The sequence below is a fragment of the Dreissena polymorpha genome, chromosome 10 (assembly GCF_020536995.1).
Source record: "Dreissena polymorpha isolate Duluth1 chromosome 10, UMN_Dpol_1.0, whole genome shotgun sequence".
NCBI lineage: Eukaryota > Metazoa > Mollusca > Bivalvia > Myida > Dreissenidae > Dreissena > Dreissena polymorpha.
The window spans coordinates 14,278,166-14,292,135 of record NC_068364.1 but is presented as its reverse complement, the minus strand read 5'-3'; the positions used below and the strand labels follow the sequence as shown (position 1 = coordinate 14,292,135).

At 36.5% G+C, this 13,970-nt stretch overlaps 1 protein-coding gene and 1 long non-coding RNA gene across 2 annotated transcripts in view; one reads left to right on the top strand and one right to left on the bottom strand.

Annotated features, from left to right (window-relative positions):
* Nucleotides 1-1,525: 1,525 nt before the first annotated feature.
* On the bottom strand, nucleotides 1,526-4,535 carry LOC127848356 (uncharacterized). Its single transcript, XR_008034462.1, has 2 exons — nucleotides 3,917-4,535; nucleotides 1,526-2,211 (listed from the first exon to the last, which is right to left on the bottom strand). It is a non-coding gene; the product is annotated as an uncharacterized LOC127848356 (long non-coding RNA).
* Nucleotides 4,536-7,571: 3,036 nt separating this feature from the next.
* LOC127847375 (electrogenic sodium bicarbonate cotransporter 1-like) overlaps nucleotides 7,572-13,970 on the top strand; it is an 80,805-nt gene continuing 74,406 nt past the window's right edge. The window contains exon 1 of the mRNA XM_052379243.1: nucleotides 7,572-8,011. The gene's annotated coding sequence lies outside the window, so the exon portion shown is untranslated. The remainder of the gene's footprint in view (nucleotides 8,012-13,970) is intronic.

Genomic DNA, 13,970 nt, shown 5'->3' with positions numbered 1-13,970 from the left:
ATTACGTCGATATCTCCAAGGTCAAGGTCACACTTTGAGTTCAAAGTTCAAAAATGGCCATAAATGAGCTTGTCCGATCCATAACTATGTCGTTCATTGTCAGATTTTAAAATCATTTGGCACATTTGTTCACCATCATGGGACGGTGTGTCGCACGAAATAATTACGTCAATATCTCCAAGGTCAAGGTCACACTTTGAGTTCAAAAGTCAAAAATGGCCATAAATGAGCTTGTCCGAGCCATAACTACGTCGTTCATTGTCAGATTTTAAAATCATTTGGCACATTTGTTCACCATCATCGGACGGTGTGTCGCGTGAAATAATTACGTCGATATCTCCAAGGTCAAGGTCACACTTTGAGTTCAAAGGTCAAAAATGGCCATAAATGTCCCTTGAGATATAACCTTCATATTTGGTATGCATGTGTATATGGACAAGGCCTTTCCATACGCACAACAATTTTGACCCCTGTGACCTTGACCTTGAAGTAGGGGTCTGCGTTTAGGTTTCAAAATCTGCGTTTAGGTTTCGAAAAATGCTCATAACTTCTATGTCCCTTGAGATATAACCTTCATATTTGGTATGCATGTGTATATGGACAACGCCTTTCCATACGCACACAAATTTTGACCGTCCGTCCGTCCGTCCGAAAACTTTAACGTTGCTCATAACTTTTGCAATATTGAAGATAGCAACTTGATATTTGCCATGCATGTGTATCTTATGAAGCTGCACATTTTTAGTGGTGAAAGGTCAAGGTCATCCTTCATGGTCAAAGGTCAAAAAAAATAAATTCATGTGCATCTCATGGAGCTGCACATTTTGAGTGGTGAAAGGTCAAGGTCATCCTTCAAGGTCAAAGGTCTTTTTTTTTCTTTTTTTTTTTTTCACCATCAAATTACCAGTCTGCCAAAGGCTACAACAAACCTCTACTTACAAAGTTCTCATTTTTAACCAGGTTTTCCGAAGGAAAAAAACTGGTTATTTGATTGGCGAATGCGGGCGGGCTGGCGGGCGGGCGGAACAAGCTTGTCCGGGCCATAACTATGTCGTGCATTGTCAGATTTTAACATCATTTGGCACATTTGTTCACCATTATTTGACGGTGTGTCGCGCGAAATAATTACGTCGATATCTCCAAGGTCAAGGTCACACTTTGAGTTCAAAGGTCAAAAATGGCCATAAATTAGCTTGTCCTGGCCATAACTATGTCATTCATTGTGAGATTTTAAAATCATTTGGCACATTTGTTCACCATCATGGGACGGTGTGTCGCACGAAAGAATCACGTCAATATCTCCAATGTCAAGGTCGCCACGACTAAAAATATAATTTTTTTTTAAACAAACTTACAAAGGGGTTAATTTTGTTTGTTCATTTCAAAAGTTCAGTTTGAGTTTTCTCCCTTTATCAGATTTTTTTTTCACAATGAAAACCTGGTTTTGTGACAATTTTGTCCCTTGTCTTGTCTTAAAATAACTTGATACTTTGCAATGACCAAACAATACAACTCAACATACAAATTATCCAACAAAATATATTTTAATGACACAATATTTTTATTCAACAATAGGAATAGCTTAAGGTTGTAACATATTACACTAAAGTCACAGTGTCAATCTAAGCAAAGAGTAGAATCATAAAGAGATGTCCACAACGGATGATGTGCAAGCTGGCTCTGACTCAGATTTCCACATCAGTTGATGTGCAAGCTGGTTATTACAAGGATGTGAACAACCGATGACGTGCAAGCTCTAAGACAGATATCCACAACAGAGATTGTCCTTGCTGGCTCTGACTAATGTCCACAAGTATATAACATGCAAGCTATCTCTGACTGATGTCCTAAACATATGACGTGCAAGCTGGCTCTAACACAGATGTCCACAACAGATTACGTGCAAGCTAGCACTTACACGGATGTCCACAACAGAGGATGTGTAAGCTGGCTCTAACACTGATGTCCAAAAGAGATGACGTGCAAGCTGGCTCTTACACGGATGTTCACAACAGATGACATGCAAGCTAGCACTAACACTGATGTCCACAATAGAGGACGTGCAAGCTGGCTCTAACACGGATGTCCACAACAGATGACATGCAAGCTGGCTCTTACTCGGTTGTCCACAACAGAGGTCAGATGGGCAAGCTGGCTCTGCCTCAGATATGTACACAGAAGATGATGTTCAAGTTGGGAACACTGCTACAGCTATAAAATACAAAAACCATGTTTCATACTATCATATTATTTTACTACATGTATTTCTTCCACAATACAGAACATTATACTCATTATTAGCATTCTGCTATTGCTATCTGAAGGTTTACCAGATGCTATGTGTGAAGATAGTTCATACCAGAAATTAGCCGAAAAACACTTTTTAGACATAATGTGCATTCTGCTTTAAGATATATAGCTCAGAATTCACTGGTTAAATCAAATTTTTTGGACTGAATTGGCGTGGCATGCAGACAAAATGTCGAGTTTTGAAACTGTGTCGTATCTGGTGTTAATCTTGAGTTATTTAATTTGGTCAGTATATCAGATGTGTACACCTGTTATATGTTAACTGTAAGAGTTTAGAATGTCTTGACAGTCATTGTGTTTGTAATACATTGTGTTATCTTTCAGATTTATGTGACAGTTAAATATAATAATCAATAATCTTGTTCTGCATGCCGGTCAAATTGTTCCGTGGTAAACACCTACCCATTGTGGTCAACTCGTACCTGTTTTTTAGTCAATTTGTACCTACCCAAACTAAACCCGTACCCGATATACAGAAATAGGTGTAGGATGGTTAGCTTATAAGTCAAACTCATAGAGACAATTTTTATTTTCCTCTTGATGTTTCCACTTAAATTATCTAAGCATTGCTCACGCAAGTTGTCTGTTGCAGATATGTATAAGCAGCGAAAGTGTTGATGAAAATTGACACTTGTGGTTGATGTCTTTCAAGAATTTTACAATTGTGACAAAATAAGACAAATTAAACAAGTTGAATAGTTTGAATGAGGTACGAGTTGACAACAAGAGCACCGCATAACGGGTGCCACGCTCTGCTACAGGTGCTTGTCAGATTATTTTTTTTTAGAGGTCACAATGACCTTGACCTAGTGACCCCAAAATGGGTGTGGCGTGTAGAACTCATCAAGGTGGATCTACATATGAAGTTTCAAAGTTGTAGGTGGAAGCACTTTGATTTTAGAGCCTATGTTAAAGTTTTATATTAGAGGTCACAGTGACTTTGACCTAGTGACCCAAAAATGGGTGTGGCGTGTAGAACTCATCAAGGTGCATCTACATATGAAATTTCAAAGTTGTAGGTGGAAGCACTTTGATTTTAGAGCCAATGTTAAAGTTTTATATTAGAGGTCACAGTGACTTTGACCTAGTGACCCAAAAATGTGTGTGGCGTGTAGAACTCATCAAGGTGCATCTACATATGAAATTTCAAAGTTGTAGGTGGAGCACTTTGATTTTAGAGCCAATGCTAAGGTTTTAGCACGACGCCTACGGCGGACGACGAGCTGGCTATGACAATACCTCGGGTTTTCTCCGAAAACGCCGAGCTAAAAATGGGTACGAGTTGACCAAGGTACGAGTTGCCTTTGGGATGAATTGCCTGTAAAGCCTTGTTCTTGTTCTTTTTAATTAAAGATGTATACGGTGCTGGACTAGAGCATACGACTGCCATAACAATAACTTGGCTCTCTACTAACTGAGCTTAAGGGAAGATGTTTCTTACACACAAACACTATATTTCATTATTTGACGACATATGATTATGACGTGTTTTTGCGGGTTTTAACAGAGACGTTTGCATATAGACAAACCGTGAAAACAACACTCGATACTCTTGAGCTGTTTTAATTGCATTAAAATTCATAATTCATGTATGTTAAATACTAACCTCATCGCTAATGTCATCAAAATTGATCACTCTTTCGCCCTTAAAAGGTTTTGTGTTAATGTGAAACAACCGTCATCATGATGACTGCATGAATGCTGGATAAGACGCGAGTTTTGATTGGTTCTTTCTAGGTGTCGGAACCAATCAAATTTTATCGCGTAACCACATAGCAACCCGAATTTCGTGCAGTAATTCAATGCTATTGAAAATCGCGCGGAGTAATGAATCTTCCGCGCGATTTTACATTAGCAACCCGCAATTTACATAGCAACCCGAGATTTGTACAGTAATTCAATGCTTAATTTTCGCGGAAGATATTTGTGTTCCGCGCTTTGTGGATTAGGTCCGCGCGATTTTATACACTACTATTTGTACAGAGTAGATAATATTAAGGTTCCGCGCGATTATTTGAGCCCGCATTCTCTACAGGGTTGAAAGATAATTGTTCCGACGGAAAATATATGAAAGTTCCGCGCTTTTTAGATTTCGATTTGTATGCAGTATTTTATGGCTATGCTGGCCTTGGTTTTTCGCGGAAAGTGAAAGTTCCGCGGAAAATGAAAATCCCGATATTTACTATATAAGTATATGTATTTTAGCGGGGGTCCCCTTTGGCTTTCCATACTTTTCTGTATTTGTGTTAAATTAGGACGTTTATATTCACAACATTCTTAAACACAAGACAATATTGGCAATACTTTGATTTCGAACATAGGAAACGCTATTCTACTGTATTATCGGGTAATTGGTAGAGATTGAGCATGCATATATCCAGTTATTAAAAAGTTCGGAAGAGCTTACTGATATGTAAGTGCGTGTGTATATTGGAGTTTTGAATTGGAAACCTATTTTAACAAGTATGATTTCATATTTTAGTGGTATAGTAAAATGACATACAAGTGAATAAACTGATCAAAAAAGTTTAATCTGACAATAACTTTTAAATAACTCGTGCACATTAGTTCTTATTTAAACGAATTAAAATAAACGTCGACTTCAGTAAGTACATAATGTGCGACTCCGTCCGAAACTCCTGACAATGTTGCACACAAAAGTCCAGTTATTTCTTTGAACAGTGGCCCGCGGCTGCTAAAAAAACAGCTTCATATCTTTGAGCAAACATGTTATGTTTAATGTGTATTATGATGTGATTAATTGTATTAGTGTATCATAGAAATAAAATATAAAACTTTCCTTTTTTGGACTTAAATAACATTTTTTTAATAATAAATTAAGGAAATTGCTTAGTACAACACGTGAAAGAAATGCTCGATTGGTGATTTTCGGCTCGGGTATTTCTTAGATGTACCCCGGGTACTCTGAAGAATATTTAATTGACTCTAATGTATACTTAATTGTACGGAAAGTATACTAAAACGTACCCGGGAATTCTAACGCTAAATTGGTCGTTGTCGGCTTTTTTTATAATTAATTATGTAAATATTAATGTCAATATTCTGTAAAATGGCCTCTATGTTATCGAAACACCTACTCAAAAAAGCATGTTAAGCAAGTGTTGTTAAAAAAAGAATTGTGTTTTGTACTCATTCGCGCGTTTTACGACATCGAACATTAGGCGGGAAAAAAACGTTTAGCTAATTATAATCCAACAGTAATTTGTATCTATAGTATCTAGATGTACATTTCAAGCTTACAGTCAAAGTTAATATTGGTGCGGTAAAATAACTGTTCGAGTATGACAGATCAATATCTAGAAAGAGTGTACATAATGTCAGAGTAATAGAGTTTTTCTAAAATCATCTGATTAGAACAGCATGTTAAATGATATAATTGTATGAAGATACAAATATATACGCACATAATAAACTGATTACTTAACCATATATGCATTTAATCAAAATGTACCTATATAAGCAAGTGATATCAATTCAACATGTTCATGATTGAAAACAGTTAATGCTTATTACTATTTTATAATTATTTTATTTACGAAAATTAAATAATTTAAATTCATACAAAATAAGCAGAAAATAATCGTCGACATTTCTTATTACCAGCATTATCTGTTCTGTATGATATCTGTACTGTATTATATCTGTACTGTATGATATCTGTTCTGTATGATATATTCTCTGTATGATATATGTACTGTATGATATCTGTTTGTATGATATATGTACTGTATGATATCTGTTCTGTATGATATCTGTTGTGTATGATATATGAACTGTATTATATCTGTACTGTATGATATCTGTTCTGTATGATATATTCTCTGTATGATATCTGTTCTGTATGATATCTGTTCTTTATGATATAAGTACTGTATTATATCTGTTCTGTATGATATATGTACTGTATGATATCTGTTCGGTATGATATCTGTTGTGTATGATATATGTACTGTATTCGATCTGTTCTGTATGATATATGTACTGTATTATATATGTACTGTATGATATATGTACTGTATGATTTATGTTCTGTATGATATATGTACTGTATGATATATGTTCTGTATGATATCTGTTCTGTATGATATCTGTTCTGTATGATATCTGTTCTGTATGATATATGAACTGTATGATATATGTTCTGTATGATATCTGTCTTGTATGATATTTGTTCTGTATGATATCTGTCTTGTATGATATTTGTTCTGTATGATATCTGTTCTGTATGATATTTGTACTGTATGCTATCTGTTCTGTATGATATCTGTCTTGTATGATATATGTTCTGTATGATATCTGTCTTGTATGATATTTGTTCTGTATGATATCTGTTCTGTATGATATTTGTTCTGTATGCTATCTGTTCTGTATGATATCTGTTCTGTATGATATCTGTACTGTATGATATCTGTTCTGTATGATATCTGTACTGTATGATATCTTTTCGGTATGATATATGTACTGTATGATATATGTTCTGTATGATATATGTTCTGTATGATATCTGTTCTGTAGGATATCTGTTATATTTGATATCTGTACTGTATGATAACTGTTCTGTATGATATATGTACTGTATGATATATGTTTTGTATGGCATCTGTTCCGTATGATATCTCATATATGTTTTGTATGGTATCTGGTCTTTATGAGATCTGTACTGTATAATAGTTGTTCTGTATGATATCAGATTTTTGCCATATCGTTCCGTCAAATGAGCGGGCTTGAGGGGTGAAAAATGTCATAACGACAAGTATACACGCCAATACGAGAAAGATATTTACACCAATACGAGAAATAAATACGCCGATATGAAAAATATACACGCCGATACGAAAAATATACATGCCAATATGACAAATTTACACGCCGATACAACACATAAATACGCAGATCATACGAGTAATGAAGGTAACTGTCGTATGGCAAGTCCTAATGGATTTATTTTCATATCTGAATTGTAGTTGCCACAGGACTGACCTTTTGCAGTTCGATACAAAATTACATGACTTTAAGGAAGCGAATCTATGTACTTTTTACAAAAGTGTACCTCGTCTTCTATTCAGGCCAGCAGATAAACGTTAAGGTGTGACACAGATTTTGAGGGAGCGGAATAAGGAATTCATACTAATTGAACTCTTCAAAACATATCTCTTCATGATCCACTCCCGTTCTGCTCTCAAAATAATAACGCTTATCTGGTATCTTAAAAGGGAACGTCCTATCAAATACTGAGCGGAAAGGCAGAGATGGCGATGTTAAATAGGACAATGAACTCTGTACACGAGTGTCCCTTTTACTACCTAGGAATCGGGTGACCATGTTCGAGCCCAAGTGTTGTTGCGGTGTACATGGCCAACATACGTGCTAAGACTGCTTGCTGTGGATGTCAGCAATTGCGGGCGAACTATTGTTTACCCACGGTGTTGACGCGTTAACATGAAATCAACTGTGTTAAATGAATATTTGTTCAACTTGAATAATATCACTATAGACGTTACGAGAATCGGGATCTATCTCATCGAACGAGTACTCAATATACTGTAGTGTTTGCTTCGTTTGACATCGTGTCGTATCGTATTATTCATTAATATTGCATACAATAGGAAATACTGTAAGGGATCAATTACAACCTTTTATAAACCAGACTACATGGAGACGAGTTCTTGGAAATGACAAAGTAAGTCATTATATTGGCTAGTATTGTAAGTACATTCTATTAAGTTTATACACACTTGTTAAACTTTTTGCGCATTGTAAAACATAACAATTAAAAATGCACTACAGTGTCCTATAAAAGTGATTTCTTTTGTTTCTATTATTCAGTCTTATTGTATAATTCGTATTATAATGATGACTTTAAGTCATCTTATTTGATTCGGGTGTATATGTACCGTCGACGGTTGTTGAGGACAGTCTTCTTACAAACCGGACTGTGTGCAGACGTATTCAAATATTTTTGAAACATTTCAAATTGAGTCATCTAGATAGCTGTGCATTATAGTCATCATAAATGTCATGTAAGAGAGATCTCTCTAAACACTCACTGGAACAACGTGAGTTCATAGGTGGAATCAGTGCATTGTGTAACTACAAGTCTTCAGTTGAATGGCGGTATTTTCTGAGCAAATTATTTGATATCATTAAAATGTACAATGTAGTCAAGCACAACTACATAATTCCGGATCTGAATTACAACAGCTGTTACGCTGCATTCTATACATAGATGGTGACGTCTCTTCTTTATTGTCAGTAGGACCACAGGTGGTTAGCGTGTGGCTATGATATTAATTAGTGAAAACATCATTTTGAATGATAAATAATCATATTATAACGAAAAATTAACTTTTCTGAAAAAAAAAAATATTTCACTATCAAATATATATATAACAAGGTATGCAACTCAAAATCACCCCAAAACGGGGTGCATCGCTTTGAACAGCCATATCTTCATCAATTGTGTAGCGATTTTCACGATCTCGGTCTTATTCAACGCAGAAATGAATTTCCTTTCTGGAAATGTATATGTCTTGCAATATTTTTACAAATGCTGGGTCAACTTTTAAGAAATAACACGATACACAACACGCATGACCCAGTTGACAGTGATCATGTATTCTTTATGAATGAAATCTCCAGTCGTAAAGACACACCTCCGCATTGGACCAATGAAATCACTCGTATGTTTAAAATGTCAGTTAGTTATAATGTATGTAAACAAAGGTTTCAAACGGCGCTGGACAGTTAGTCTTGATGCAGAATGTAACGACAAGAACGGTAATAATGTTTTTTCATACGTTTTATTGAATTATGGTATCGAACTACATGAACTTTGTAGGGAAGTTGCCCTTTACTCCGTGAAGATTTCAGTCTTAAAGACAGCATGATCACTGTCAACTGGGTCATGCGTGTTGTGTATCGTGTTATTTCTTAAAAGTTGACCCAGCATTTGTAAAAATATTGCAAGACATATACATTTCCAGAAAGGAAATTCATTTCTGCGTTGAATAAGACCGAGATCGTGAAAATCGCTGCAAAATTTATGAAGATATGGCTGTTCAAAGCGATGCACCCCGTTTTGGGCTGATTTTGAGTTGCATACCTTGTTATATATATATTTGATAGTGAATTTTTTTTTTCAGAAAAGTTAATTTTTCGTTATAATATGATTATTTATCATTCAAAATGATGTTTTCACTAATTAATATCATAGCCACACGCTAACCACCTGTGAGTAGGACCGGTGTTGTACACACTGGTTACACTGTACAAGTATAGAAATTCAAAAATGTGTGTAAATCGACATCAAGATTATTAAGAAAGTCTAATTTTGTTTTAAATTTGTGATTTTGAGTTTCTTGTTTTTCAATAACCATTTGCGTAATGAAAAATGATAAAGAAATAACAACTGCGCTAGCGTTTCTTTTATTAAGGGACAGTCACTCTGCCATCGCTGACCGAAAGATAACTCGAGTAGGCTCCCTTCCACGCGTATAAAGTTGTGATGTATCTTTTAAAGACATATCCATAATAACACATTTCCTTATTGCTTAAATACAAGCACGGTGAATCATGTATGAAGATTGTGAAGCATATTCTGGGTATGAGCAGCAACAGCGGTTCAAACACCATCGATATTGGTTGACAAATGGGTCTAACTTAAGAGCTGAACACGTTGCTTGTTTTCACTTACCTGACCAACTGGATTGATGTTTACTCCAACCCTTAACTTTGTTTTGTTATTCCAGGCTGAGTTCCAATCATTTTATGATAAGGTCGGTCATTTTCTCTAAAGCAACTTAAATTTACTAAAATTAGTCAAAGAAATCGCGTTAAAGAGATATTTGCACTGTTTATGCAGTTAAACAAAATTATCTTAATGGAAATGAATTTGTGTTTCGTAAAAAAGTTAACCAAATGATAAAGTTTGGCTTACGTACCTACCTGAATTTCTTGAGATGGTTGTTGAAACAAAGAGCTTTGTTTAGCCTTATTGGGTACCCTAATAGTCTGGATTGGACCCTCGACCATCATTTTGTTTTTGGGGATTTAAAGGGATCTTTTCACGCTTTGGTAAATTGACAAAATTGAAAAAAGTTGTTTCAGATTCGTAAGTTTTCGTTTTAGTTATGATATTTGTGAGGAAACAGTAATACTGAACATTAACCATGCTCTAATACAGCCATTATATGCATCTTTTGATGATTTTAAAACCTAAAAATTATAAAGCGTTGCAACGCGAAACGATTGAATAATTTGGAGAGTTCTGTTTTTGTCGTTAAATTTTGTGAAACTACAAAGATTGCTTATATAAGGTGTAAAATACGTCATAAATGTGTACTCGGCGGAATAGCTCAGTAGGCAAGAGCGTTTTTACTTCAGGACTCTGGCAGGACTCCAGGGGTCACTGGTTCGAAACCTGCTCCGGGCAATGTTCTTTTCCTTTTTTAATTTTTTTTTCTTGATTTTTTACTGGAGCTTTTACGAGCCAATGTTTACATTTATCAATATAAAGCATTTAATGAATAAGTTAAAAAAAATGCCAAAATCTGTGAAAAGGCCCCTTTAATATACCTGTCACTTTAATACAATGTATTACCATTATTTTCATTGCTCACTGCTTTTATATCACGAAAGATTTTAATCGAGTCTATGCTGTAGACGTGCTATTAAGTACAATTGAGTTATTTATTCGCTCAAATCAAACCACTGTAAACATATGAGACTTGTTCAAGAAATACTGGACTTAATGCATGGGTTTAAGACGTCCCAAATTAGCCTGTTCAGTCCTCACAGGTCTCAGGGGCGACCATCGCGCATAAACTTGACGACACTTAACGCATATGCATTAAGCCTCTTTTTCCAACAGAGCGGCTCGTCAGTTATTGAAATTGCTCTTTAACATAAATATACTTGTCATCAATCACAATCGATCATTGCCACGTTTATTTGTGTGATACCGAACTTCTAACTTTGTTATAGTATCGACGTTATTCATAAATCTCGTCTTCAAGAGTAATAAAAGTGTCTAACTGCGTGTTCATGACATTTTAACAATATTTATATTGGATTTAGGGTCACTGTATATAAGCATATTATTTCGTAATGGGTATTATTTCAAACTGTGTTAAATAAGATTTGAAACTGTTTCGTATAAGCAACTTTGAGATACAGCAATGAGAATAGTATTTACACATTTGATTCAGCATTTTCCCCTTTATTGAATGGTATCATTAGTATGATTGTTCATAAGAATCATTCTTTAAATATAAACTTTGTTTAAGGTAAAATATGTGTCTTCCATAAAAGGCCATACGCTTATCACGACCCCCCCCCTCCCCCGAAAAAAAAACAACAACAAAACATCATTGAAGTCACGGTTTAATTGAACATCAGACCCTCTACTCTTCACGGCTCACTTAATCGTCTAATGTCACTTAAACCCCAAACCCTCTACTCGTCACGTCTAACTAAACCATCAGACCCGTTACTTCACGTCTCATTGAAACGTCAGAATATGTACTCGTCCCGTCACACATAAACATTAGACCCTCTACTTGTCACGTTCAACTTGAACATCAGACTACACTCGTCAAGTCTCACTAAAACATCAGACCCTGTACTTATCACGTCTCACTCACACATCAGACCCTGTACTCATCACTTCTCATTAACACATCAGATCCTATACTCATCACGTCTCTCTTACACATCAGACCCTGTACTCATCACGTCTCACTAAACACATCAAATCCTATACTCATCACGTCTCACTCACACATTATACCATGTACTCATCACGTCTCACTTACACATCAGACCCTGTACTCATCACGTCTCACTAAAATCATCAGACCCTGTACTCATCACGTCTCACTCACACATCAGACCATGTACTCATCACGTCTCACTTGCACATCAGACCCTGTACTCATCACGTCTCACTTACACATCAGACCCTGTACTCATCACGTCTCACTTGCACATCAGACCCTGTACTCGTCACGTCTCACTTTCATATCAGACCCTGTATTCATCACGTCTCACTTAAATCATCAGACCATTTACTCATCACGTCTCACTAAAATCATCAGACCCTGTACTCATTACGTCTCACTTACACATCAGACCCTGTATTCATCACGTCTCACTAAAATCATCAGACCCTGTACTCATCACGTCTCACTAAAATCATTAGACCCTGTACTCATCACGTCTCACTTACACATCAGACCCTGTATTCATCACGTCTCACTAAAATCATCAGACCATTTACTCATCACGTCTCACTAAAATCATCAGACCCTGTACTCATCACGTCTCACTTACACATCAAAACCTCTACATGTCACGTCTCACTTAAATATTAGACCCTATGCTCATCACGTCTCACTTACACATCAGACCCTCTACATGTCACGTCTCACTTACACATTAGACCTTATGTTTATCACGTCTCACTTACACATCAGACCCTGTACTCATCACGTCTCACTTACACATCAGACCCTGTACTCATCACGTCTCACTTACACATCAGACCCTGTACTCATCACGTCTCACTTGCATATCAGACCATGTTCTCATCACGTCTCACTTTTACATCAGGCCCTGTACTCATCACGTCTCACTCACACATCAGACCCTGTACTCATCACGTCTCACTTGCACATCAGACCCTGTACTCATCACGTCTCACTCACACATCAGACCCTGTACTCATCAAGTCTCACTAAAATCATCAGACCATTTACTCATCACGTCTCACTAAAATCATCAGACCCTGTACTCATCACGTCTCACTTACACAACAGAACCTCGACATGTCACGTCTCTATTAAATATTAGAGCCTATGCTCATCACGTCTCACTTACACATCAGACCCTCTACATGTCACGTCTCACTTACACATTAGACCCTATGTTTATCACGTCTCACTAACACATCAGACCCTGTACGTACACGTCTTACTTACACATCAGACCCTGTACTCATCACGTCTCACTTACACATCAGACCCTGTACTCATCACGTCTCACTTACACATTAGACCCTGTACTCATCACGTCTTACTTACACATCAGACCCTGTACTCATCACGTCTCACTTTTACATCAGACCCTGTACTCATCACGTCTCACTCACACATCAGACCCCGTACTCATCACGTCTCACACACACATCAGACCCTGAACTCATCATCTCTCACTTACACATCAGACCCTGTACTCATCATCTCTCACTTACACATCAGACCCTGTACTCATCACGTCTCACTTACACATCAGACCCTGTACTCATCAAGTCTCACTAAAATCATCAGACCATTTACTCGTCACGTCTAACTGAAACATCACAAAATGTACTCGTCACGTCTAACTTAATCAGACTTTATACGTGTCGCGTCACACGTTAACATAAAACCCTGAATTCGTCTAGTCTCATTTAAACACTAGACTATATACTCGTCACATCAAACTAAAACATCAAACGCTTCAATCGTCACGTGTCACTTAAACATTAGAACTTGTACTCGTCATCTCTATCTTATAACGTGAGACGATATGTTTTCACGTCTCCAATTAAACATAAAAATATAATCTCGCCACGTCCCTCTAAAGATTCAAGTCCTGCATAC